This window comes from Coregonus clupeaformis, chromosome 16 (genome assembly GCF_020615455.1).
Source record: "Coregonus clupeaformis isolate EN_2021a chromosome 16, ASM2061545v1, whole genome shotgun sequence".
Taxonomy (NCBI): domain Eukaryota; kingdom Metazoa; phylum Chordata; class Actinopteri; order Salmoniformes; family Salmonidae; genus Coregonus; species Coregonus clupeaformis.
In genome coordinates, this window is record NC_059207.1 from 22138139 (window position 1) to 22160987 (window position 22849).

Consider the following 22849-nt stretch of genomic DNA (forward strand, 5'->3'; position numbering starts at 1 on the left):
CGTTTGCAGAAATTTGCGCAAAGTTGGAGCTTTCTCAACTTTTGTCGCAGCTGCTCGTCGCCAAACAGGCAGCCTAAATCTGTGATTCCCAACCCTTTTTCAGTGTACCGCCAACTGAATTTTGCTCTGGAATACCCCCTGAAGTACCCCCCCCATCATGTGCATTTTACCAGTAAGCCTTTGGTCTCATGTCTTCTCAAGTATCCCCTGTGGATAGACCGAGTACCCCCAGAGGTCCTAGTACCCCCCTGGTTGGGAGCCACTGGCCTAAATCACTGTCTTATTACCTTGTTCCATTTAAAACGTATTGATTTCCAGTAGCTTGGTTGCTTAAAGCAGTGGAAAGTATGAGCATACTGAGGGAGTTGAGACAGTTCAGACTAGCCCTCCAATCAGTCAGTGTCACACAGGACTGGACGTTGTAGGTCAGGTTCCCTATTTACGATGCTCCGGGAGCTGACTGGACGTTGTAGGTCAGGTTCCCTATTTACGATGCCCCGGGAGCTGACTGGACGTTGTAGGTCAGGTTCCCTATTTACGATGCCCCGGGAGCTGACTGGACGTTGTAGGTCAGGTTCCCTATTTACGATGCCCCGGGAGCTGACTGGACGTTGTAGGTCAGGTTCCCTATTTACGATGCTCCGGGGAGCTGACTGGACGTTGTAGGTCAGGTTCCCTATTTACGATGCTCCCGGGAGCTGACTGGACGTTGTAGGTCAGGTTCCCTATTTACGATGCCCCGGGAGCTGACTGGACGTTGTAGGTCAGGTTCCCTATTTACGATGCCCCGGGAGCTGACTGGACGTTGTAGGTCAGGTTCCCTATTTACGATGCTCCGGGGAGCTGACTGGACGTTGTAGGTCAGGTTCCCTATTTACGATGCTCCCGGGAGCTGACTGGACGTTGTAGGTCAGGTTCCCTATTTACGATGCCCGGGAGCTGACTGGACGTTGTAGGTCAGGTTCCCTATTTACGATGCTCCGGGAGCTGACTGGACGTTGTAGGTCAGGTTCCCTATTTACGATGCTCCCGGGAGCTGACTGGACGTTGTAGGTCAGGTTCCCTATTTACGATGCTCCGGGGAGCTGACTGGACGTTGTAGGTCAGGTTCCCTATTTACGATGCTCCGGGGAGCTGACTGGACGTTGTAGGTCAGGTTCCCTATTTACGATGCTCCGGGAGCTGACTGGACGTTGTAGGTCAGGTTCCCTATTTACGATGCTCCGGGAGCTGACTGGACGTTGTAGGTCAGGTTCCCTATTTACGATGCTCCGGGGAGCTGACTGGACGTTGTAGGTCAGGTTCCCTATTTACGATGCCCCGGGAGCTGACTGGACGTTGTAGGTCAGGTTCCCTATTTACGATGCTCCGGGAGCTGACTGGACGTTGTAGGTCAGGTTCCCTATTTACGATGCCCCGGGAGCTGACTGGACGTTGTAGGTCAGGTTCCCTATTTACGATGCCCCGGGAGCTGACTGGACGTTGTAGGTCAGGTTCCCTATTTACGATGCTCCGGGGAGCTGACTGGACGTTGTAGGTCAGGTTCCCTATTTACGATGCCCCGGGAGCTGACTGGACGTTGTAGGTCAGGTTCCCTATTTACGATGCTCCGGGAGCTGACTGGACGTTGTAGGTCAGGTTCCCTATTTACGATGCTCCGGGAGCTGACTGGACGTTGTAGGTCAGGTTCCCTATTTACGATGCCCGGGAGCTGACTGGACGTTGTAGGTCAGGTTCCCTATTTACGATGCTCCGGGGAGCTGACTGGACGTTGTAGGTCAGGTTCCCTATTTACGATGCCCCGGGAGCTGACTGGACGTTGTAGGTCAGGTTCCCTATTTACGATGCTCCGGGAGCTGACTGGACGTTGTAGGTCAGGTTCCCTATTTACGATGCTCCGGGAGCTGACTGGACGTTGTAGGTCAGGTTCCCTATTTACGATGCCCCGGGAGCTGACTGGACGTTGTAGGTCAGGTTCCCTATTTACGATGCTCCGGGAGCTGACTGGACGTTGTAGGTCAGGTTCCCTATTTACGATGCTCCGGGAGCTGACTGGACGTTGTAGGTCAGGTTCCCTATTTACGATGCTCCGGGAGCTGACTGGACGTTGTAGGTCAGGTTCCCTATTTACGATGCTCCGGGAGCTGACTGGACGTTGTAGGTCAGGTTCCCTATTTACGATGCCCCGGGAGCTGACTGGACGTTGTAGGTCAGGTTCCCTATTTACGATGCTCCGGGGAGCTGACTGGACGTTGTAGGTCAGGTTCCCTATTTACGATGCTCCGGGAGCTGACTGGACGTTGTAGGTCAGGTTCCCTATTTACGATGCTCCGGGGAGCTGACTGGACGTTGTAGGTCAGGTTCCCTATTTACGATGCCCCGGGAGCTGACTGGACGTTGTAGGTCAGGTTCCCTATTTACGATGCTCCGGGGGAGCTGACTGGACGTTGTAGGTCAGGTTCCCTATTTACGATGCTCCGGGAGCTGACTGGACGTTGTAGGTCAGGTTCCCTATTTACGATGCTCCGGGGAGCTGACTGGACGTTGTAGGTCAGGTTCCCTATTTACGATGCTCCGGGAGCTGACTGGACGTTGTAGGTCAGGTTCCCTAATTACGATGCCCCGGGAGCTGACTGGACGTTGTAGGTCAGGTTCCCTATTTACGATGCTCCGGGGAGCTGACTGGACGTTGTAGGTCAGGTTCCCTATTTACGATGCCCCGGGAGCTGACTGGACGTTGTAGGTCAGGTTCCCTATTTACGATGCCCCGGGAGCTGACTGGACGTTGTAGGTCAGGTTCCCTATTTACGATGCCCCGGGAGCTGAGGTCTGTTGTTTCACTGCAAGCTACAACAATGTCTCCTCTCCAAATGTCTCCACTGCAAGCTAGAACAATGTCTCCTCTCTGCAACAACCCCTATCAATAACTCTGCCTGTCTGAGAATAGCTCATATATTTATTCCTGGACAATAAAAACACTACCGGGGCCTGCAGAATGTCATAAGACCTAACATGGGTTTTATGTTTATATAGTCAGTGACTCATTAGCAAATCTTTGTTCTCCCGACGAAATGCTGTGGATGACAGAATCCTAAATCCGCAGGCTTTACGTTTTACCTGTTAGAAATGTTAATGAATAAGCCAGGTCATGTCTGGATGAAGCAACAACATACAGCAGCTTATCCAAGAAGTGAACTTCCATAAAGCCACACATAAAGCTGACCTAGACTGTTCTCACTGTTGTTTCCACTGAACCAGAAGAGAGAAACGAGAGGCTCATTGGAGAGAGAGAGAGAGAGAGCCTGTCTGTGATTCAGAGACGTGGGAAAACCTTAACCATATGTCTAGCAGTTGGGTTGGCTGCAGGATGACAGGAGGAAAGGGAACGTGTCACCCCAGTTAGGTCCAGGGTAGCAAGAACCGGGTCGTGAGGATGATGGTCTCTGACCAGATTGGACATTAACCTACACAGTTCAACAACTCTTGAGTGTTAGGCCTTTTAAAAAAACGTAAATAATGGAGGGACCAGAGTATTATTTCACTGACTAACAACATTCTGAGAGACTTTTGTGGTCCTTTCTTAAAAACTCACAGAAAATCACGATGACTGTGACTCAGATCATAATGCCTAGGCTCTGTCTATATGACATCATTCAACTAAATGTTACTAGAATTCCACAAAGCCTTGGTCTCTGCTCCACTCCGTTGGTGGAGTTCATCAGAAACTTCCTTCACATGGAGTGGAGTTTAGTCAGCTAGGCTTTTTTGCAGCTTTGTTCCAAAACTCACTGACTCATCTCATACGGTAATGAATCGCATTAAGAACGAGGTCACATCATAGTACACTGTAGTAAGCTAGCATCCCATTTCCCAACCAGCTGTGGTTTTAAGTCAACAGAATTCTCTGTTGGGCGTGAATGTAATATGTCGGGCAATAGAAGCCACATTCACAATCAGTAACACAGAACGACTGTATCTTTGATGTGTCTGGGTGGTTTAATATATCATCCACAGCATAATTATTACCTTGACCATGCTTAAAAGAGATATTCAACATCTGATTTGTTATTGTTCCCATCCACCAATCACTGCCCTTCTTTGTGAGGCTTTCGAAAAGCTCCCTGGTCTTTGTGGTTGAATCTGTGCTTGAAATTCAATACTTGACTGAGGGACCTTACAAATGTTGTTTGTATGGGCGACAGAGGAAGGGTTAGTCATTCAAAAATCACGTCTGTAATTTAGCAGACGCTCTTATCCAGAGCGACTTACAGGAGCAATTAGGGTTAAGTACCCTGCTCAAGGGCACATCGGCAGATTTGTTCACCTAGTCGGCTCAGAGATTCGAACCAGCAACCTTTCGATTACTGGCCCAATGCTCTTAACCACTAGGCTACCTGCCGAGTGAGTCCATGTAACTTATTATGTAATTCGTTAAGCCAAATTTTACTCCTGAACGAATTTAGGCATGCCTAAATGAAAGGGCTGAATACTTATGCAATGACTATATTTCGTAATGATTTTTTTTTTTATATTTAAAAAATATTTTTAAAAAATCCCCTTTGACAGAGTATTTTGTGTAGATTGATGACAAAAAAAAAAGACAATTAAATCCATTTGAATCCCACTTTGTACCAATTTTTTTGGGGGGGAAAGAAATCTAAGGGTTCTGAATACTTTTGCAAGGCAAAGTAAGTGTTGATATTAGTTGGAAGGAATCTTTCCTTCAGCATTATTATTATTTTTATGTATTTCTAATTAGTTTAGATGCTTTCTAAGACCGATTTTCCATCTGTTTGACCAGAAATCAAAGCCTTTGCTCAGCCTATTCCTAATGTTTAGGAAAATGGTAGAAAAATGTATATATGCCTTCATTTAAAAAAATAATATATAGACTCTTAGCTTTCATTTGACACCCAATTTGACCTATGAACTTTACATGGTGGTACTCATGGGTCCTTTCACATGGAAATGACCACAGACAACATCTTGGGGTCATTATACAGTGTCCACTAAAATAAAGGCTATGTCTAGATTCTGAAATATAATGTTTCGCATTAATTTATTCAAGATAAAAAAATATTTGTATTAATAAATATCTCAAAAAGTAGCCTTTTTGATTTAGCTAATTTTTTATACATATTGTTTGAAACAATATAGCCTACTCTTCAAACGTGTCACATTTGGGCTCTCTGGTACTTTTGGACATATGACCGATTGTATACTTAGAAACTGACGTTATAGGTCATCAACCAATCACAGCACTCCTTTAGGATTGTATTTCAGCAAATCACCAGCAGAGGGAGTTCCCTTTGAATCTATTTTCCCATACACTGTGTTGGTTTTCCCATAAATTCAACAGTACCAGAAAGCCCACTCGGGAAATGTGATGTACTTGTAGAGTATTTTGTTCCAAACAATGTCTTAAAATAAGCAAAAACAAAAAGGGTACTTTTGAGATATCAATATATTTATTCTTGAATAAATGGAAGTGAAAATGTTTATTTCAGAATCTAGACATACTCCATATGTTTGTATTTGTATTTATTATGGATTCTCCCGAGTGGCGCAGTGGTCTAAGGCACTGCATCGCAGTGCTAGTTGTGCCACTAGAGATCCTGGTTCGAATCCAGGCTCTGTCGTAGCCGGCCGCGACCGGGAGACCCATGGGGCGGCGCACAATTGGCCCAGGGTAGGGGAGGGAATGGCCGGCAGGGATGTAGCTCAGTTGGTAGTCGAACCCACAACCCCACGGGGGGCCAGTATGAAAAATAATGTATGCACTCACTAACTGTAGTCTGCTAAATGATGTAAGTGTGTGTCTGCAGCTATGTTTCTGTTGCTTCACTGTTCCATAAGGTGTTTTTTAAATCTAATTTTACTGCTTGCATGAGTTACCTGATGTGGAATAGAGTTCCATGTAGTCATGGCTCTATGTAGTACTGTGCGCCTCCCATAGTCGGTTCTGGACTTGGGGACTGTGAAGAGACCTCTGGTGGCATGTCTTGTGGGGTATGCATGGGTGTCCGAGCTGTGCGCCAGTAGCTCAAACAGACAGCTCGGTGCACCCAACATGTAAGCACCTGACCACATGACTGAACAGTAGTCCAGGTGTGACAAAACTAGGGCCTGTAGGACCTGCCTTGTTGATAGTGCTGTTAAGAAGGCAGAGCAGTGCTTTATTATGGACAGACTTCTCCCAATCTTAGCTGCTGTTGTGTCAATATATTTTGACCATGACAGTTTACAATCCAGGGTTACTCCAATCAGTTTAGTCACCTCAACTTGCTCAATTTCCACATTATTTATTACAAGATTTAGTTGAGGTTTAGGGTTTAGTGAATGAATTGTCCCAAATACAATGCTTTTAGTTTTAGAAATATTTAGGACTAACTTATTCCTTGCCACCCATTCTGAAACTAACTGCAGCTCTTTGTTAAGTGTTGCAGTTATTTCAGTCGCTATAGTAGTGGACATGTATAGTGTTGAGTCATCCGCATACATAGACACACTGGCTTTACTCAAAGCTTTACTCAAAGCCAGTGGCATGTCATTAGTAAAGATTGAAAAAGGTAATGGGCCTAGACAGCTGCCCTGGGGAATTCCTGATTCTACCTGGATTATGTTGGAGAGGCTTCCATTAAAGAACACCCTCTGTGTTCTGTTAGACAGGTAACTCTGTATCCACAATATAGCAGGGGGTGTAAAGCCATAACACATACGTTTTTCCAGCAACAGACTATGATCGATAACGTCAAAAGCCACACTGAAGTCTAATAAAACAGCCCCCACAATATTTTTATCATCAATTTCTCTCAGCCAATCATCAGTCATTTGTGTAAGTGCTGTGCTTGTTGAATGTCCTTCTCTATAAGCGTGCTGAAAGTCTGTTGTCAATTTGTTTACAGTAAAATAGCATTGTATCTGGTCAAACCCCATTTTTTCCAATAGTTTACTAAGGTTTGGTAACAGGCTGATTGGTTCGGCTATTTGAGCCAGTAAGGGGGGCTTGACTATTTTTAGGTAGCGGAATGACTTTTGCTTCCCTCTAAGCCTGAGGGCACACACTTTCATCTGCTATTATCCTCAGTAATGTTCCATCCAAGTTGTCAGACCCCAGTGGCTTGTCATTGTTGATAGACAACAATACTTTTTTCACCTCTTCCACACTCACTTTACGGAATTCAAAATTACAATGCTCGTCTTTCATCATTTGGTCAGATATACTTGGATGGGTAGTGTCAGCAATTGTTGCTGGCATGTCATGCCTAAGTTTGCTAATCTTGCCAATGAAAAAATCATTAAAGTAGTTGGCAATATCAGTTGGTTTTGTGATGAATGAGCCATCTGATTCAATGAATGATGGAGCTGAGTTTGCCTTTTTTCCCAAAATTTCATTTAAGGTGCTCCAAAGCTTTTTACTGTCATTCTTTATGTCATTTATCTTTGTTTCATAGCGTAGTTTCTTCTTCTTTGTATTCAGTTTAGTCACATAATTTCTCAATTTGCAATTAGTTTGCCAATCGGTTGTGTAGCCAGACTTATTTGCCATTCCTTTTGCCTCATCCCTCTCAACCATACAATGTATCAATTCCTCATCAATCCACGGGGATTTAACCGTTTTTACAGTCATTTTCTTAATGGGTGCGTGCTTATTAGTAACTGGAATAAGCAATTTCATAAATGTGTCAAGTGCAGTGTCTGTTTGCTCCTCATTACACACCACAGACCAACATATATTCTTTACATCAACAACATAGGAATCACTACAAAACTTATTATATGACCTCTTATACACAATATTAGGCCCAGCCTTTGGAACTTTGGTTTTCCTAGATATGGCTACTATATTGGGATCACTACATCCGATGGATCTGGATACTGCTTTTAAACTAATCTCTGCAGCATTAGTAAAGATATGATCAATACATGTGGATGATTTTATTTCTGTGCTGTTTGTAAATACCCTGGTAGGTTGACTGATAACATGTTAGAGCGCTATAAGGAGTATAATGACTCATACATTTTACATTTTAGTCATTTAGCAGACGCTCTTATCCAGAGCGACTTACAGTTAGTGAGTGCATACATTTTCATACTGGACATTTCACATTCTTAAAATAAAGTGGTGATCCTAACTGACCTAAAACAGGGAATTTTTACTAGGATGAAATGTCAGGAATTGGTGTTGTCTGCATCATGTAGGGTTCACAGATCACAGGGTCTTACAGGAGGCACGTATAGGTCTAAAAAAAGGGCCTAAAATTGCCACTTTCATCATGATTTTCAAAAAAATGATCTGTGATACAAATGTCAAAAAATATATATATGTTTCGCGTATACTGCTGTGGATTCGCCCAGTAACTTCTTAGTTGTTGTAATATCGCAAACGGATGTGGCTCTTTCACAATTAAGGATTTCAGCTTCAACCAAAAAAAAAAAAAAGAAAAATCAACCGATTCTAAAAACAAATTCAATTGACAAAATGGTCAACAGTGTCATTACGTAAGCTGAAGCGTTTGGTCCAGCCAAGAATAGACTTGAAAATAGGTTGCGTCCCAAAATGGCTCCCTATTCACTATTCTAACGCACTACTTTTGATCAAGGCCTATAGGGTAGTGCACTATGTAGGGAATAGGGTGCCATTTGGGACGCATGCTAGGAAGTGAACAACAAGACAAAATGCCTTGCAGGAATGTTGACTCCTCAACCGAATGTGAAATAAGCTCCTTTCAGCCCTTTCTAAAGGAATTCTCTTAGAGGTACGCCAGCTTCAATAAGCGTCTGAAAGAGCAGAGTTAGCACAAACTCGTGTGAGATGAGGTGAAGGCAGTGCCCTGGAAAAGACTGGGTGAGTCTCAAATGGTTCCCTATATCTTGCACTACTTTTGACCAGAGACCGGTCAAAAGTAGTGCACTAGCCTATATAGAAAATAGGGTGCAATTTGAGAGACTCACCCAGGCCTAAGAACTCTTCAAAGGGGACTGTGTGGGTTCTTCTGGAGATCTCTCTGATGCGTCCCAAATGGCACACTATTCCCTATGTAGTGCACTACTTTTCCCCCCCATAGGGCTCTGATCGAAGGTTGTGTAGGGGAAGGAATAGGTTGCCATTTGGGACGAAGCCTCCTCTGTGATGTAACCACAGTATCATGTCTTTGCTCTGACAGGACAGACAAGTCAGCGGTTTGGTGGAGGAGCCTGGGAAATCCACAAAGAAAAAAAAAAACACTAGAACTGCTTTGAGAGAAATCTGTGAACTTGTGAAGTTAGGATTCACACTGACTTGATGAAGCAAGGCCTTGGCCTTCAGGAGGAAATCTAAAATGCAGGTAGCAGTTAAAGACTATAAAAACCAGGCTTTATTCAAGTGTTTACCCTTTCGAGCCCAACCATCTCATGCCAAGCAAGTCAGGACACGACCCTGAGAGAGAGAGCGATGTCAACCTCACTGGATTTCTATGACGACCTTACAGACAACAAGGCATGACACGTCACACTACATCCAGCCCCAGCCCACTTCCTTCATAATCATTGTTTTGTCAGTTACGTACCTTAGGTTCCCAGGGGAACACAAACCCACTTTACCCAGAATGCCCAGAACAATACAGACCAATGAGCTACTTGACAAGCGGTTCGATCAGTACACCTTGAAATGGATTGACGTGGACTACAATGAATTTCAATGACCTTGATGATGGACTCATAGAGAATAATATTTTATTTTATCTCTTTAAGCTCTAAACATTTTCACATATAGTCCTCTTTAAAATATCCCGATTTCAGTCCTCTTTAAAATGAACTCTGGGGTGATTTATTTTTATTTTTAAGAACTCCGTTCTCTTTGTATTCACACTGCCCTTGGCTTTAAATGAAGAGTCATCTCTTTTGCCAGTTCACTTCAACTATATTTGGTCCGAGTCCCCTTTGCATTCACATTGCTATGTTTAGAAGGGAACTACGTTTTCCTTTCCTCCAACATTCATTCAATGCACTGGATAATTACACAGTGCCGGACAAGCAATTTCATCAGAACCAATTACTGGATAACTAGGAATTTACATAGAGGGAAACTTCCTTATGTTATAAAATACATTTTACCAAGACAAATATGACTCTTCATGTTCTGAATCATTCAGTGGGGTCTTTCTCTAACATATCACTAACATAATATCCAAAAAGTCAGATTTCGTAACCGAATACATCCGATAATAAGCACAGAGCTGTTTTGACAGAGCGATGCAGCTTTATCGCCAAAACTTTTGAGGATTTTACATTTTGTGGTCGTCGTCTTCCAAGTTGTTTCCGTGGGTCGCAAATAGTTAAATTAGCATGACACGAGCTAAATGAAACGTAAAAAGCTCAGTGCTCCGTTGACATTTCACAGAGATACACTGGTCTTCGAAAAAGAACAGGACCTTCGCATTAAAGGGTGACTCTCAACCCCAATTTCAGCCTATGCCCAACCCTTTCAAAAAAATAAAATAATCAAAAGCATTCAGGTGAGAAGTTGTGGGTGGGGGGGTATTTTGCTCATAAATATTCATTTTGGGGGTGGGGTAAACATAGTCGTACCTGATCCCAACACTTCCTCACTAAAGCATATTTACCAGAAGTCCACTGGCACGCTCCGATAATAACAGTATGTGCAAATAGGTCTCTGGGCAGTTGGCTCTTACTGTGACCTCTTACTGGGCAGTTGGCTCTTACTGTGACCTCTTACTGGGCAGTTGGCTCACAGTGGTAAAGTGCCAAGTTCGTGACATTTGTTGCCACTTGAGGTGTAAGTTCCAATCCCCCATTGGGGCGGCCACAAAAAAATATTAGACTCACATTTATTGCCTTATTTTGTTGGGAAGAAAAGTGTGATCATCACCTTGAAAAATGAAGATTAGGGGCTCAATTCAATCCAACCCGCATTGCAGTATTTACCCAGTAGCTCTTTTTCCAATGGTCAGATGAACTCACAAATTGGTCTTGGGTACTGTCTAAACCTACAACTACTACCAGGGCGACCCGTCACAGGTACGCTTTCACTTTTCAGAATTACAAGTGTGTGGGCACGGGATGAATACTGTAAATAAAGGAATTGAAAAAACTAAAAGATATCTGCCACGTGGGATAAGAACTCACAACCATTGAACTATGAGCCAACTGTCTTAGCGCACTGCGCCTCCAATCAGTCACAGTGGTTGGAGAAAGAAATACAATGAATTGACATGACCACCATCGTCATCTATTTCTTGTTACGATGGATGTAGCTACGAATATAAACGTATAAGCAAAAAAAAACGTAGAATTTGGTCATATGTGGAAATGCGCCTTACTGTCTTTAGAATTGTGTGTAACGTCTAGTCAAGGAAGCATCATGCTAAATATATTGACAAACACCACTTACCAAGACTGCTGTCACCTGTTTTCAAAGCTTTTTTTTTTTTGTCAACTGTTTTTAATGTAAGCCTTGATGTGGTACCACCCAGCACATCTAGGAGGGAGTGACACAGAAGTACTTCTCAAGGTGCCTCTACATCACGATTTCAATGGTAGAGTTGAACTGCTAGGGGCAACAAGAACTAGATTTACCACTATTAGACCAAAATATATCACTTTTGCAACAAACTAGACCCAGAATTGACCTGTTTCACTATAATTAAGATTAAAACATCTGGTTGGACACCCTAAAATACCTACTTACATTTTGGAAACTAATATAATTGCATTCAGTTAAATAAAAGACATAATAATTATAATAAAATGATAGCACTTTCATGTAAATATTATCGGTAACTAGTGTTGGGCGGTACCCAGATTTTCATATCGTCATACAGTCCTTCTCTCATCCCGGGATATATACGATATTACCGGCTTAGTACACAAGGGGGCGCCAAAGAAACACAAAAAGCCTATTGGGCATCTCTTACCAGAATGCTAACAAAATGATCACAAGTAATAGCGAATTTCCATGGAGGCTGCTAGCTTAATATGCTAACGAGCGCGAATGAAAATAAACAAATTGAAAAGATAGCCAATCCAGCTCATAAAGTTATACATATATAAGTAGGTAGATACCAAATGTCATTTTTGGTGAGTTTTGGACATTTACAAGCGAACGTAAACGAGAGACATTGTGCACATGGACATGGACAAAGTTTTGATTGTCTAAAGGAAGAACTCTGGAGCGGCACGTGTCCACGCGTGAGGTCTGAAGTCGCTAAGGCAACGTGCTCTGCTCTGCTCAGAGAAGAGAAGAGGGGAGGAGCTAAGAACGGAGAGGAGAAAAACTAAAGATATCAAGAGGCAGCTGTACAGATTACACATCCAAAGAGCTTTGACTTCTCAAACACGGCAGAAAGCCAACACAATATGATGCCCCGTCACCTTATCAATTCAGCCACTTACTTAGATAACTACACTGAACAAAAATATAAAAATGCAACATGCAACAATTTCAAAGATTTTACTGAGTTACAGTTCATATAAGGAAATCAGTCAATTGAAATCAATGTATTTAGGCCCTAATCTATGAATTTCAAATGACTGGGAATACAGATACGCATCTGTTGGTCACCGATACCTTAAAATAAGGTAGGGGCGTGGATCAGAAGACCAGTCAGTATCTGGAGTGACCATTTGCCTCATGCAGCGCGACACATCTCCTTCACATAGAGTTGATCAGGCTGTTGATTGTGGCCTGTGTAATGTTGTCCCACTCCTCTTCAATGGCTGTGCCAAGTTGCTGGATATTGGCGAAAACTGGAACACACTGTCGTACATGTAGATCCAGAGCATCCCAAACATGCTCAATAGGTGACATTGTCTGGTGAGTTTGCAGGGCATGGAAGAACTGGGACATTTTCAGCTTCCAGGAAATGTGTACGGATCCTTGCGACGTGGGGCCGTGCATTATCATGCTGAAACACGAGGTGATTGCGGCGGATGAATGGCACAACAATGGGCCTCAGGATCTCATCACAGTATATCTGTGCATTCAAATAGCCATCTATAAAATGCAATTGTGTTCGTTGTCTGTAGCTTATACGTGCCCATACCATAACCCCACCGCCACCATGGGGCACTGTTTTCACAACGATGACATCAGCAAGCCGCTCGCCCACACAACGCGGTCTTCCATCTGACCGGTACAGTTGAAACCGGGATTCATCCGTGACGAGCACACTTCTCCAGCGTGCCAGTGGCCATCGAAGGTGAGCAAAACTATAGTTGCACATCCCTGATCACTATTGAAGCAACAACAACAAAAAACATTTGACTTTCAATATAAAAGGCGACCCCCTGTCAATAGACAGCTGGACTCACCAGCTCCCTCCAGCTCCCTCCAGCTTCCTCCCGCTTCCTCCAGCTCCCTCCCGCTCCCTCCCGCTTCCTCCAGCTCCCTCCCGCTTCCTCCCGCTTCCTCCCGCTTTCTCCTGCTTCCTCCCGCTTCCTCCCGCTTCCTCCCGCTTTCTCCTGCTTCCTCCCGCTTCCTCCCGCTTCCTCCTGCTTCCTCCCGCTTCCTCCCGCTTCCTCCCGCTTTCTCCTGCTTCCTCCCGCTTCCTCCAGCTCCCTCCCGCTTTCTCCTGCTTCCTCCCGCTTTCTCCCGCTTCCTCCCGCTTCCTCCCGCTTTCTCCTGCTTCCTCCCGCTTCCTCCAGCTCCCTCCCGCTTTCTCCCGCTTTCTCCTGCTTCCTCCTGCTTCCTCCAGCTCCCTCCCGCTTCCTCCTGCTTCCTCCCGCTTTCTCCCGCTTCCTCCCGCTTTCTCCTGCTTCCTCCCGCTTCCTCCAGCTCCCTCCTGCTTCCTCCCGCTTCCTCCAGCTCCCTCCTGCTTCCTCCCGCTTCCTCCAGCTCCCTCCCGCTTTCTCCCGCTTCCTCCAGCTCCCTCCTGCTTCCTCCCGCTTCCTCCAGCTCCCTCCCGCTTTCTCCTGCTTCCTCCCGCTTCCTCCAGCTCCCTCCCGCTTTCTCCTGCTTCCTCCCGCTTCCTCCAGCTCCCTCCCGCTTTCTCCTGCTTCCTCCCGCTTCCTCCAGCTCCCTCCCGCTTTCTCCTGCTTCCTCCCGCTTCCTCCAGCTCCCTCCCGCTTTCTCCAGCTCCCTCCCGCTTCCTCCAGCTCCCTCCCGCTTTCTCCTGTTGTACTATTTACAAACAAACACCTCACTGGGGAACGACGGTAAGCTTCATAATGTGACAGGCTTAAAAAGTAGTTACACATACAGTGAGGGAAAAAAGTATTTGATCCCCTGCTGATTTTGTACGTTTGCCCACTGACAAAGAAATGATCAGTCTATAATTTTAATGGTAGGTTTATTTGAACAGTGAGAGACAGAATAACAACAAAAAAATCCAGAAAAACGCTTGTCAAAAATGTTATAAATTGATTTGCATTTTAATGAGGGAAATAAGTATTTGACCCCTCTGCAAAACATGACTTAGTACTTGGTGGCAAAACCCTTGTTGGCAATCACAGAGGTCAGACGTTTCTTGTAGTTGGCCACCAGGTTTGCACACATCTCAGGAGGGATTTTGTTCCACTCCTCTTTGCAGATCTTCTCCAAGTCATTAAGGTTTCGAGGCTGACGTTTGGCAACTCAAACCTTCAGCTCCCTCCACAGATTTTCAATGGGATTAAGGTCTGGAGACTGGCTAGGCCACTCCAGGATCTTAATGTGCTTCTTCTTGAGCCACTCCTTTGTTGCCTTGGCCGTGTGTTTTGGGTCATTGTCATGCTGGAATAACCATCCACAACCCATTTTCAATGCCCTGGCTGAGGGAAGGAGGTTCTCACCCAAGATTTGACGGTACATGGCCCTGTCCATCATCCCTTTGATGCGGTGAAGTTGTCCTGTCCCCTTAGCAGAAAAACACCCCCAAAGCATAATGTTTCCACCTCCATGTTTGACGGTGGGGATGGTGTTCTTGGGGTCATAGGCAGCATTCCTCCTCCTCCAAACACGGCGAGTTGAGTTGATGCCAAAGAGCTCGATTTTGGTCTCATCTGACCACAACACTTTCACCCAGTTCTCCTCTGAATCATTCAGATGTTCATTGGCAAACTTCAGACGGCCCTGTATATGTGCTTTCTTGAGCAGGGGGACCTTGCAGGCGCTGCAGGATTTCAGTCCTTCACGGCGTAGTGTGTTACCAATTGTTTTCTTGGTGACTATGGTCCCAGCTGCCTTGAGATCATTGACAAGATCCTCCCATGTAGTTCTGGGCTGATTCCTCACCGTTCTCATGATCATTGCAACTCCACGAGGTGAGATCTTGCATGGAGACCCAGGCCGAGGGAGATTGACAGTTCTTTTGTGTTTCTTCCATTTGCGAATAATCGCACCAACTGTTGTCACCTTCTCACCAAGCTGCTTGGCAATGGTCCTGTAGCCCATTCCAGCCTTGTGTAGCTCTTTGGTCTTGGCCATGGTGGAGAGTTTGGAATCTGATTGATTGATTGCTTCTGTGGACAGGTGTCTTTTATACAGGTAACAAACTGAGATTAGGAGCACTCCCTTTAAGAGTGTGCTCCTAATCTCAGCTCGTTACCTGTATAAAAGACACCTGGGAGCCAGAAATCTTTCTGATTGAGAGGGGGTCAAATACTTATTTCCCTCATTAAAATGCAAATCAATTTATAACATTTTTGACATGCGTTTTTCTGGATTATTTTGTTGTTATTCTGTCTCTCGCTGATCATTTCTAGACTGATCATTTCTTTGTCAGTGGGCAAACGTACAAAATCAGCAGGGGATCAAATACTTTTTTCCCTCACTGTATTAAAATGTATTGAAAAACGGTTAAAGAAAGTTTCAACGGTATTGAAAAACCATCCCGTGGCTATTTCCAAATACCCCGGTATATGGTATATATGGTATACCGCCCAAGCCTAGTGGTAACAGGATAAATAGTAGAAAATAAATGCAGATTAAATTATGCTGTGATTAAAAATTGTACACCCAATGTATGCTGCTTCCCCTTTAAGAGATAGCATTATTTTGTACCCTGTGTTGTGATTCTCACCAAATATGATGTAGTCTTCTCACATTATTCAAACCCCACAATCGAATAAACAGCCTATGAAGATGTTTTGTAGTCACATTTTGAAATTTCTGTTTATCCTTGTCAATCGCTAATCAATATCCAAAAACTGCACACGTTTTTTCGGCGAACCTGCACATCATCTTCTCGTGTTTGTGGCACCGATGTTAGGGGTTATTGCAGGGGAAACAGTGTAGCAGTAGTCTAGTGTGTGGTGTGGGAATAATGACAAGTGAACCTGGGGAGCTTTGTGTTCTCATTGCCCTAAATAGGAAACGGACCACCGAATTCAAGCGAACTGAACTCGGACCACCTCTCGAGATGGTGTCAGTTAGGTTAGCTTCGGGGGCTCTCGAGGGGTCGGAGTTCATTTGGAGTGTTCATATGCATTTCTATGTGTGTCATATTCTCTCAATTTCTTCAACAGCAATGGACTGTTTCCTTCTGCCTCCTCAAATCTGCTTTACTTTAGTAAACAGGTCTCCCTTTCTCCGAGAAGAAAAGACGTAAGACGTAACTGAGCCTCTAATGACCCTAAATCGTGTTTATGCAACTCCTAGAAAATGTCTCAACTACAAATCCTTGTTTTAAAGTAGGTGGGCTATGAGTAGCCAATCCTACGTCTTGTCACTGTAGGGCATTACACAAGCTTAGGGCGCAATGACACAAAAAATAAAATAATGTTTTAAAAAGTCTACTAAATATGTATCTTAAGAATGAAAATGAGCTATTTTCAGAGCAATTTAGACTACAACACTAAACAAGAAAAACAGGCCTAAGCAAACTCATTTAGATTAGAACCCTGTATGCCTCACTTGTTGCTCAGATTCTCTCTTGACAATTCCTCAGTGTTCTCTTCCATCGCGACAGATGAGAAGAAGACATTTCATGTCGATCACCAACGCAAATCAAGCCGCCTTGCGTGGACGGCATATCACTAAGCAGTGAGTAAACAAACCCCAGTCACCACGGAGACAGGCCTCATCACCACCTTCCACCAACCGAGCACTTTTGTATGGTTCCATACCTACTGTTCTTCTCTCGGTGTCCTGTCAGCATCTTAAGATGTCACCAACCACCAAGAGACAGAGAGACAGAGAGACAGAGAGACAGAGAGACAGAGAGAGAGAGAGAGAGAGAGACAGAGAAAATAATATTCAAATTCCACAAGCCAAGACGAGTAAGTCCTCTCTCCTCCTGGCCCCGAGCTAAGTGCTTCTTGTTCGATAGCAAAGAAGGGAGGAGGAGAAAATCGTAGTGGTAGGTGGCTCTGCATAATTTAGATGTTGGTAGTCAGTTTACTAAGACATTAGTGGTGTATCCAAACAGAGTGGTAGGTGGCTCTGCATTATTTAGATGTTGGTAGTCAGTTTACTAAGACATTAGTGGTGTATCCAAACAGAGTGGTAGGTGGCTCTGCATTATTTAGATGTTGGTAGTCAGTTTACTAAGACATTAGTGGTGTATCCAAACAGAGTGGTAGGTGGCTCTGCATTATTTAGATGTTGGTAGTCAGTTTACTAAGACATTAGTGGTGTATCCAAACAGAGTGGTGGGTGCCTGCTTATTTAGATGTTGGTAGTCAGTTTACTAAGACATTAGTGGTGTATCCAAACAGAGTGGTAGGTGGCTCTGCATTATTTAGATGTTGGTAGTCAGTTTACTAAGACATTAGTGGTGTATCCAAACAGAGTGGTAGGTGGCTCTGCATTATTTAGATGTTGGTAGTCAGTTTACTAAGACATTAGTGGTGTATCCAAACAGAGTGGTAGGTGGCTCTGCATTATTTAGATGTTGGTAGTCAGTTTACTAAGACATTAGTGGTGTATCCAAACAGAGTGGTAGGTGGCTCTGCATTATTTAGATGTTGGTAGTCAGTTTACTAAGACATTAGTGGTGTATCCAAACAGAGCGGTAGGTGGCTCTGCATTATTTAGATGTTGGTAGTCAGTTTACTAAGACATTAGTGGTGTATCCAAACAGAGTGGTAGGTGGCTCTGCATTATTTAGATGTTGGTAGTCAGTTTACTAAGACATTAGTGGTGTATCCAAACAGAGCGGTAGGTGGCTCTGCATTATTTAGATGTTGGTAGTCAGTTTACTAAGACATTAGTGGTGTATCCAAACAGAGCGGTAGGTGGCTCTGCATTATTTAGATGTTGGTAGTCAGTTTACTAAGACATTAGTGGTGTATCCAAACAGAGCGGTAGGTGGCTCTGCATTATTTAGATGTTGGTAGTCAGTTTACTAAGACATTAGTGGTGTATCCAAACAGAGTGGTAGGTGGCTCTGCATTATTTAGATGTTGGTAGTCAGTTTACTAAGACATTAGTGGTGTATCCAAACAGAGTGGTAGGTGGCTCTGCATTATTTAGATGTTGGTAGTCAGTTTACTAAGACATTAGTGGTGTATCCAAACAGAGTGGTAGGTGGCTCTGCATTATTTAGATGTTGGTAGTCAGTTTACTAAGACATTAGTGGTGTATCCAAACAGAGTGGTAGGTGGCTCTGCATTATTTAGATGTTGGTAGTCAGTTTACTAAGACATTAGTGGTGTATCCAAACAGAGTGGTAGGTGGCTCTGCATTATTTAGATGTTGGTAGTCAGTTTACTAAGACATTAGTGGTGTATCCAAACAGAGTGGTAGGTGGCTCTGCATTATTTAGATGTTGGTAGTCAGTTTACTAAGACATTAGTGGTGTATCCAAACAGAGTGGTAGGTGGCTCTGCATTATTTAGATGTTGGTAGTCAGTTTACTAAGACATTAGTGGTGTATCCAAACAGAGTGGTAGGTGGCTCTGCATTATTTAGATGTTGGTAGTCAGTTTACTAAGACATTAGTGGTGTATCCAAACAGAGTGGTAGGTGGCTCTGCATTATTTAGATGTTGGTAGTCAGTTTACTAAGACATTAGTGGTGTATCCAAACAGAGTGGTAGGTGGCTCTGCATTATTTAGATGTTGGTAGTCAGTTTACTAAGACATTAGTGGTGTATCCAAACAGAGTGGTAGGTGGCTCTGCATTATTTAGATGTTGGTAGTCAGTTTACTAAGACATTAGTGGTGTATCCAAACAGAGTGGTAGGTGGCTCTGCATTATTTAGATGTTGGTAGTCAGTTTACTAAGACATTAGTGGTGTATCCAAACAGAGTGGTAGGTGGCTCTGCATTATTTAGATGTTGGTAGTCAGTTTACTAAGACATTAGTGGTGTATCCAAACAGAGCGGTAGGTGGCTCTGCATTATTTAGATGTTGGTAGTCAGTTTACTAAGACATTAGTGGTGTATCCAAACAGAGTGGTAGGTGGCTCTGCATTATTTAGATGTTGGTAGTCAGTTTACTAAGACATTAGTGGTGTATCCAAACAGAGTGGTAGGTGGCTCTGCATTATTTAGATGTTGGTAGTCAGTTTACTAAGACATTAGTGGTGTATCCAAACAGAGTGGTAGGTGGCTCTGCATTATTTAGATGTTGGTAGTCAGTTTACTAAGACATTAGTGGTGTATCCAAACAGAGTGGTAGGTGGCTCTGCATTATTTAGATGTTGGTAGTCAGTTTACTAAGACATTAGTGGTGTATCCAAACAGAGTGGTAGGTGGCTCTGCATTATTTAGATGTTGGTAGTCAGTTTACTAAGACATTAGTGGTGTATCCAAACAGAGTGGTAAGTGGCTCTGCATTATTTAGATGTTGGTAGTCAGTTTACTAAGACATTAGTGGTGTATCCAAACAGAGTGGTAGGTGGCTCTGCATTATTTAGATGTTGGTAGTCAGTTTACTAAGACATTAGTGGTGTATCCAAACAGAGCGGTAGGTGGCTCTGCATTATTTAGATGTTGGTAGTCAGTTTACTAAGACATTAGTGGTGTATCCAAACAGAGCGGTAGGTGGCTCTGCATTATTTAGATGTTGGTAGTCAGTTTACTAAGACATTAGTGGTGTATCCAAACAGAGCGGTAGGTGGCTCTGCATTATTTAGATGTTGGTAGTCAGTTTACTAAGACATTAGTGGTGTATCCAAACAGAGCGGTAGGTGGCTCTGCATTATTTAGATGTTGGTAGTCAGTTTACTAAGACATTAGTGGTGTATCCAAACAGAGTGGTAGGTGGCTCTGCATTATTTAGATGTTGGTAGTCAGTTTACTAAGACATTAGTGGTGTATCCAAACAGAGTGGTAGGTGGCTCTGCATTATTTAGATGTTGGTAGTCAGTTTACTAAGACATTAGTGGTGTATCCAAACAGAGTGGTAGGTGGCTCTGCATTATTTAGATGTTGGTAGTCAGTTTACTAAGACATTAGTGGTGTATCCAAACAGAGTGGTAGGTGGCTCTGCATTATTTAGATGTTGGTAGTCAGTTTACTAAGACATTAGTGGTGTATCCAAACAGAGTGGTAGGTGGCTCTGCATTATTTAGATGTTGGTAGTCAGTTTACTAAGACATTAGTGGTGTATCCAAACAGAGTGGTAGGTGGCTCTGCATTATTTAGATGTTGGTAGTCAGTTTACTAAGACATTAGTGGTGTATCCAAACAGAGTGGTAGGTGGCTCTGCATTATTTAGATGTTGGTAGTCAGTTTACTAAGACATTAGTGGTGTATCCAAACAGAGTGGTAGGTGGCTCTGCATTATTTAGATGTTGGTAGTCAGTTTACTAAGACATTAGTGGTGTATCCAAACAGAGCGGTAGGTGGCTCTGCATTATTTAGATGTTGGTAGTCAGTTTACTAAGACATTAGTGGTGTATCCAAACAGAGCGGTAGGTGGCTCTGCATTATTTAGATGTTGGTAGTCAGTTTACTAAGACATTAGTGGTGTATCCAAACAGAGCGGTAGGTGGCTCTGCATTATTTAGATGTTGGTAGTCAGTTTACTAAGACATTAGTGGTGTATCCAAACAGAGCGGTAGGTGGCTCTGCATTATTTAGATGTTGGTAGTCAGTTTACTAAGACATTAGTGGTGTATCCAAACAGAGCGGTAGGTGGCTCTGCATTATTTAGATGTTGGTAGTCAGTTTACTAAGACATTAGTGGTGTATCCAAACAGAGCGGTAGGTGGCTCTGCATTATTTAGATGTTGGTAGTCAGTTTACTAAGACATTAGTGGTGTATCCAAACAGAGTGGTAGGTGGCTCTGCATTATTTAGATGTTGGTAGTCAGTTTACTAAGACATTAGTGGTGTATCCAAACAGAGTGGTAGGTGGCTCTGCATTATTTAGATGTTGGTAGTCAGTTTACTAAGACATTAGTGGTGTATCCAAACAGAGTGGTAGGTGGCTCTGCATTATTTAGATGTTGGTAGTCAGTTTACTAAGACATTAGTGGTGTATCCAAACAGAGTGGTAGGTGGCTCTGCATTATTTAGATGTTGGTAGTCAGTTTACTAAGACATTAGTGGTGTATCCAAACAGAGTGGTAGGTGGCTCTGCATTATTTAGATGTTGGTAGTCAGTTTACTAAGACATTAGTGGTGTATCCAAACAGAGTGGTAGGTGGCTCTGCATTATTTAGATGTTGGTAGTCAGTTTACTAAGACATTAGTGGTGTATCCAAACAGAGTGGTAGGTGGCTCTGCATTATTTAGATGTTGGTAGTCAGTTTACTAAGACATTAGTGGTGTATCCAAACAGAGTGGTAGGTGGCTCTGCATTATTTAGATGTTGGTAGTCAGTTTACTAAGACATTAGTGGTGTATCCAAACAGAGTGGTAGGTGGCTCTGCATTATTTAGATGTTGGTAGTCAGTTTACTAAGACATTAGTGGTGTATCCAAACAGAGTGGTAGGTGGCTCTGCATTATTTAGATGTTGGTAGTCAGTTTACTAAGACATTAGTGGTGTATCCAAACAGAGTGGTAGGTGGCTCTGCATTATTTAGATGTTGGTAGTCAGTTTACTAAGACATTAGTGGTGTATCCAAACAGAGTGGTAGGTGGCTCTGCATTATTTAGATGTTGGTAGTCAGTTTACTAAGACATTAGTGGTGTATCCAAACAGAGTGGTAGGTGGCTCTGCATTATTTAGATGTTGGTAGTCAGTTTACTAAGACATTAGTGGTGTATCCAAACAGAGTGGTAGGTGGCTCTGCATTATTTAGATGTTGGTAGTCAGTTTACTAAGACATTAGTGGTGTATCCAAACAGAGTGGTAGGTGGCTCTGCATTATTTAGATGTTGGTAGTCAGTTTACTAAGACATTAGTGGTGTATCCAAACAGAGTGGTAGGTGGCTCTGCATTATTTAGATGTTGGTAGTCAGTTTACTAAGACATTAGTGGTGTATCCAAACAGAGTGGTAGGTGGCTCTGCATTATTTAGATGTTGGTAGTCAGTTTACTAAGACATTAGTGGTGTATCCAAACAGAGTGGTAGGTGGCTCTGCATTATTTAGATGTTGGTAGTCAGTTTACTAAGACATTAGTGGTGTATCCAAACAGAGTGGTAGGTGGCTCTGCATTATTTAGATGTTGGTAGTCAGTTTACTAAGACATTAGTGGTGTATCCAAACAGAGTGGTAGGTGGCTCTGCATTATTTAGATGTTGGTAGTCAGTTTACTAAGACATTAGTGGTGTATCCAAACAGAGTGGTAGGTGGCTCTGCATTATTTAGATGTTGGTAGTCAGTTTACTAAGACATTAGTGGTGTATCCAAACAGAGCGGTAGGTGGCTCTGCATTATTTAGATGTTGGTAGTCAGTTTACTAAGACATTAGTGGTGTATCCAAACAGAGCGGTAGGTGGCTCTGCATTATTTAGATGTTGGTAGTCAGTTTACTAAGACATTAGTGGTGTATCCAAACAGAGCGGTAGGTGGCTCTGCATTATTTAGAT

General features: G+C 43.4%; 1 protein-coding gene across 1 annotated transcript in view; it reads right to left on the minus strand.

The window, feature by feature from the left end:
• Positions 1-22849, minus strand: part of LOC121584483 (WD repeat and FYVE domain-containing protein 3-like) — a 267617-nt gene that overhangs the window by 190847 nt on the left and 53921 nt on the right. The gene's annotated exons all lie outside the window — the stretch shown is intronic.